The following is a 6,331-nucleotide window of genomic DNA, read 5'->3' on the forward strand; positions in this document are numbered from 1 at the left end:
TGCACCAAATTCCAACTTCCATGGAAGAAGCCTCTCAATCCCTGCCATTGGAGCAAACAATTTTGAGCTAAAGCCTCAATTAGTTTCTCTGATGCAACAGAATTGCAAGTTTCATGGACTTCCATCAGAAGATCCTTTTCAGTTGTTAACTGAATTCTTGCAGATCTGTGATACTGTTAAGACCAATGGGGTTGATCCGAGGTCTACAGGCTTATGCTTTTCCTTTTTGTTGTAAGAGACAGAGCCAGAGTATGGTTGTACTCTCAACCTAAAGATAGCCTGAACTCTTGGGATAAGCTGGTCACGACTTTCTTGGCCAAGTTTTTTCCTCCTCAAAAGCTAAGTAAGCTTAGAGTAGATGTTCAAACCTTCAGACAGAAAGAAGGTGAATCCCTCTATGAAGCTTGGGAGAGATATAAGCAGCTGACCAAAAAGTGTCCTTCTGACATACTTTCATAATGGACCATCTTGGATATGTTCTATGATGGTCTGTCTGAATTATCTAAGATGTCATTGGACCATTCCGCAGGTGGATCTATTCACCTACAGAAAATACCTGCAGAAGCTCAGGAACTCATTGACATGGTTGCAAATAACCAGTTCATGTACACTTCTAAAAGGAATCCTGTGAATAATGGGACACCTCAGAGGAAGAGAGTTCTTGAAATTGATGCTCTGAATACCATATTGGCTCAGAACAAAATATTGACTCAACAAGTCAACATGATTTCTCAGAGTCTGGATAGATTGCAAAATGCATCCAACAGTACTAAAAAGGCATCTTCTGAAGAAGAAGCCTATGATCTTGAGAACCATACAATGGCAGAGGTGGATTACATGGGTGAAGCCTATGAAAGCACCTATAATCCTTTGATAAACCACTATTTTATGGTTTATAATGTGTTTAATTGTGTGGTTTTATCATGATCTTTACCCACTTATTCATATAATTAGCATGCATTTATATTTCCTTCCTAAAATTATTCCATGATTGAAAACTTACTTCCTAGAGACTTTTAATTAGGTTTTATAATTCTCCTTTATTCCATTCAATGCCGTGATCTGTATGTTAAGTATTTCAGGCTTTATAGAGCATAAATGAAGTGGAGATTGGAAAGGAAGCATGCAAAAATAGAAGGAACACAAAGAATTGAGGAGATAACCAGCGAGAAGTCACACGGTCACATGGCTGACACGACCGCGCGAGATAGAAGAAATAACAGTGACGTGCTCGCGTGCTTGACGCAACTGCACGGATTGGAAGCTGCATGAACGACGCGAATGCGTGGACGACGCGCACGCGTGGTACGAGAAACGCCGAGTGACGCGAACGCGTGGATGACACGGCCGCGTGACGTGCGCGATCTGCAGAATTTCAGAAGTCGCTGGCAGAGTTTCTGGGCCAGATTTTAACCCAGTTTTTGGCCCAGAAACACAGATTAGAGCCAGGGAACATGCAGAGATAGAAGACAACATTCATTCTGCATAATTTTTAGTTTCTAGATCTGAAATTGCTCCTCCCCTAGGTTTTACTCACTTGAACATTCATAGTTAGGATTTGAAGGTTTTGGCTTAGCTTTTAAGAAGAGTCTACCTCCGGTACCAGTTATTATATTCTGTTATTTACTTTCCATTTATTCTTTCATATTCTTAATCCCCCCAGAGTTGACATTGGATTATTTTCACAAGTTATTAATATAGACTATTTTTATTTTCAATTAATCCCTTTCATTATTATTCATCATGTCTTTTTTTTATTTTCCCCATTATTTCTGTTAAGTTTATAATTATGATGAGTGAGTAGTTCCATAACTTGATTGGGAGATGATTGAAAGGAACCCTTGAGTTGAATCACTCAAGAGAAAAATTATAATTGGGTTATTTGTTAGATCACCCTCTAATTATTGACACTAGTCCTTCCCAAGAGAGAGGACTAGGACTGGTGACTAGAAACAGCTTTCCAACTTGCTTGACTTTCCTTTACCTAGTAAGGGATAACTAAGCAGAGCTACTTCCAATTATTAATTAATCTTGAGAGTACTTCAACAAGAATAGGGCTTCCAACTAATCTACTCCCAGTCAAGGCTTTTATTTAAGATTAATTAAATTCTCTAATTTAATTTCCTGTTTATCAACTCAACCATTTTTGAAAACACCTGATTGATAAAATAGCACATTTCTCTACAACTCGTTGGGAGACGACCTGGGATTCATACTCCCAGTATTTTAATTTCAATATTGTGACAACCCTTTTAAATTGATAAGCGTATTTTTGGCTGGTTAAGGACTGTACTTGCAGCGTATTTCTATTAATAATTTCTTAACTCACCAATTTCCGCCACGTCAATTTTTGGCGCCGTTGCCAGGGAGTTGCAACAGTGTGCTAATTTATTGATTGGCTTTTATTTAATTGCAATTTTTCTTTTTATTTTATTACCATGAGCTGTACGTTTCTTTCGTTAAATGACGCGTTCACTTCCTAATCCAAGCTTGCCAGTATTTGACCCTGAGATTGAAAGAACTCTTTCACGTATAAGGCAAGCTCGGCGTCGGCGAGTCCTCTCTGAGGACGAACCTGAAATGTCATTTAAGGAAAAAACAATCTTCCTCTCTACTGATCCAGTTGATTTACGTGCAGGTGACATGGCAGCACCCAGGAGAGTCACTATCCAGGAGGAAGGAGCCCCTGATTTTACACTACAACCATTCCAGGCACACCACCCAGCAGTGGCTGTGGATTTCGAAATAAAGTCTTCACTACTCAACTTGATGCCAAAGTTTCGTGGCTTACCTGCTCAAGAACCTATCAAGCACCTTAGGGATTTTTAGACTGCCTGTTCTACTGTTAAGCGTGATGGCACTGATGAAATCTCCATTCTGTTAAAAGCCTTCCTATTTTCTCTTGAGGGAAAGGCAAGATAGTGGTACTACACTCAACTTGGAACAACTGTTTCCAACTGGGATACACTTAGAAGAGAATTTCTGGAGAAATTCTTTCCAGCTGAAGTTGCTGATAAATTGAGGAAAGACATGTCCATGATCGTTCAGGATGAATCTGAGACTATCTATGAATACTTGGAACGCTTCAATAATCTTCTAGAAGCATGTCCACACTATATGATTGACAAGATAGTGTTGCTCGGCTACTTTACACAGGGCATGAAATCTCAAGATAGGACCACATTGGAAAGTGCTAGCAATGGGTCTATGAAAAAGTATAAGACTACGGAAGAAGCATGGCAATTGATCAGCGACTTAGCCGAATCTACTAGGAATCACAGGCAGAAACAAATTAGGTCAAGAGCTGTTGTAGAGGTATCCACTAGCAAAGAGACTGTTGCTATAGCTCAGAGCTTATGTGAAATGACTAACTTGCTGAAGCAGATGCAGCTAAGTCAACAACAGCCTCAGCAAGTTCAGCCTTCTCCACCACAGCACAGCCAGCAGTTAGTTCCACAAAGAGTATGTGGAATCTGTGCAGATTACAGTCGTTACACTGATGAGTATCCACAACTCCAACCGGAAGACCACACTATAGCAGCCACTCATAACTTCTATGACCGCCCCAATCAAGGGTACAATCAAGGTGGCAGATATAACCATGAATGGCAAGATAACTCTAACCAAGGTTGGAGAGATAATTCTAACCAGGGTTAGAGGGACAATCATAACAGAGGAGGCAGAGATAATAATGGAAATCAGAGTTGGAATAATAATAACAACTTCAGGTAGCAGAATCAGAATCAGGCCTACAGAGCACCTCATCTAAGACAGCCTCAAGCATCTTAGCAGACCTCTCAGATCACTTATCCCTCTTCATCTCCTAATGATGAGTTACTACAATCTATTGATCGGAGACAATAGGCCATGGAAAACAACTTTACTGCTACTCTGAATGGTCTGACTTCTACTTTGCAAGCCCTTGTCTCACAGATTGGATCAATGAACAACTCCAACAACCAGTCCTCAAGCTCTGGTGGACTCCCCTCTCAACCATTACCCAATCCAAAGGGTGGCATTAATGCCATCACCCTAAGGTCTGGAACCACATTGCAAGAGAGGAATCAGGAAGAGCCAAACCCACCTGAACACGCGTCAGCTGAAGAGGTAGTGGAATTAGAAGATATTGAGGAAGAAAAGGATATACAGGACATGGCTGAGGAAGAAGATGCTAAATCACAAGAAGAAGCACCAAAAGGCGCAGACACTGTAGAAACCGCTACTCCTATTCCATTTACATAACTTACAAGGAAGCCCAGGAAGCAGTTGGAACCTGATCCCAAAATGGTAGAAATATTCAAAAAGTTTGAGGTAACTGTTCCCCTTTTTGATGTTATTCAACAGGTACCTAAATACGCAAAGTTTCTAAAGGATTTATGCATACATAAAGACAAAATTAATGAATTAGAAACTATTCCTTTAGGTAGTTCTATATCTGCTTTAATGGGACATATACCTGAAAAATGTAGTGACCCAAGTCCATGCATGGTTAACTGTACTATTGGAGGTGTGATATTTTCTGACTGCATGTGTGATTTAGGAGCATGTGTTAGTATAATGCCTTTATCTATATATGATGTTTTGAGGCTCCCTCCCTTAAAAAGGTCGGCAGCTCGTTTTGTGTTAGCAGATAAAAGTATTATTACAGTGGCTGGAGTTGCTGAAGATGTATTAGTGGGTATTAAAGGTCTCACTTTCCCCATTGATTTTTACATCCTGGAGATACCCCAAAATGACTCGGAGAAGCCATCATCAATCCTACTCGGAAGACCTTTCTTGAAGACCTCGAAGTTCAAATTAGATGCTTTTGCAGGAACATACTCTTTTGAAATAGACGGCCGAGTGGTAAGCTTCAATCTGAATGGAGTTATGAAGCATCCTCCAGAAGATCATTCTATCTTCCAGTGTGACATCATAGATGAGTCTGATAAACCACTATTTTATGGTTTATCTTGTGGTCAATTGAGTGGTTTTTATCAACTCTTTATCCACTTATTCATACTATTTGCATGGTTTTACATTTGCCTTCCTAATTATGTGCTTTGATTGAAAACATGTTTCTTTGGACTTATATTTGCTTATTATTAATCCTCTCTTATTACCATTAGATGCCTTGATATGTGTGTTAAGTGTTTTCAGATATTATAAGGCAGGAATGGCTTGGAGGATGGGAAGGAAGCATGCAAAAGTGGAAGGAATACAATAAGTTGGAGAAATTGCTAAGTTGTCCAGCCTGACCTCTTCACACTCAAACGGCTATAACTTTAGCTATAGAGGTCCAAACGACGCGGTTCCACTTGCGTTGGAAAGCTAACGTTCGGGGCTTTGATTTGATATATAATTTGCCATAGCTGCCCCGACGCCAGGCGACGCAAACGCGTGAGTCACGCGGACGCGTGACCTAGCAGGAATGCAACCTGCGCGGCCGCGTGAGCCATGCGGCCGCGTCACTTTTCCGCGACCTGTGCAGACCAGAAAGCGCTGGAAGTGACTTCTGGGCTATTTCTGACCCAGTTTTCGACCCGAAGAACACAGATTAGAGGCTATAAAGTGGGGGAATGCATCCATTCATGATCATGCTTTTCATAATTCACTTTTCATGATTTAGATTTAGTTTTGAGGGAGGTTCTCTCCTCTCTCTCTTAGGATTTAGGACTTCTCTTTGTTTTTAAGAGTGACTCTCGATCCAGGTTTTATATTCCTTTGTTTTAAGATTACTTTTCACTTTATTTAGTTATTCCAGCATTTGAGTTAATTATTTACTTTTATAATTTAATTTATGAATTCTTCCATGTCACAGATTATTGTTTGAATTAATGATAATTGAGGTATTTTCAGTTTATGATTGCTTGCTTTTATTTACGTTACCATTGCTTCCAATCTGAAGATATTTTATTCCAGCAATTTACTTTTTCCCCTTTTGGTCTTGGTTAAGAAATCAGTAACTCAACAGTTATCTAACTCAGCGTAATTGATAATCGTTATCTTGCTAATTGAACTGAACTTCAATTATCCCAACTTTTTCTTAGGAAATAAATAGGATTCGAAGGTCAAACTAATTAGTCCCTTGACTTACCTTTGCTTCAAAGGTTAAAAAAGTGGAATTAAGATACAACTTTCATTATTGTTGAGAGGGATAACTAAGTTGGACTTCTAATTTCTCGCATCTTGCCAAAAGTTACTTTACAGTATTTATTTATTTTAATTGCCATTTAATTTATTTGCCATATTTATTCTTCACTCTCAAAACCCCAATTTTACCTTTTTCATAACCAATGATAAGAACATACCTCCCTGCAATTCCTTGAGAAGACGACCCGAGGTTTAAATA

The 6,331-nt window shown here is 39.4% G+C and overlaps 1 non-coding gene across 1 annotated transcript; it reads right to left on the reverse strand.

Moving 5' to 3' along the window:
* Nucleotides 1–345: 345 nt before the first annotated feature.
* On the reverse strand, nucleotides 346–449 carry LOC130977770 (small nucleolar RNA R71). Its single transcript, XR_009085447.1, has one exon. It is a non-coding gene; the product is annotated as a small nucleolar RNA R71 (small nucleolar RNA).
* Nucleotides 450–6,331: the final 5,882 nt, after the last annotated feature.

The sequence above is a fragment of the Arachis stenosperma genome, chromosome 4 (genome assembly GCF_014773155.1).
Source record: "Arachis stenosperma cultivar V10309 chromosome 4, arast.V10309.gnm1.PFL2, whole genome shotgun sequence".
Classification (NCBI taxonomy): Eukaryota; Viridiplantae; Streptophyta; class Magnoliopsida; order Fabales; family Fabaceae; genus Arachis; species Arachis stenosperma.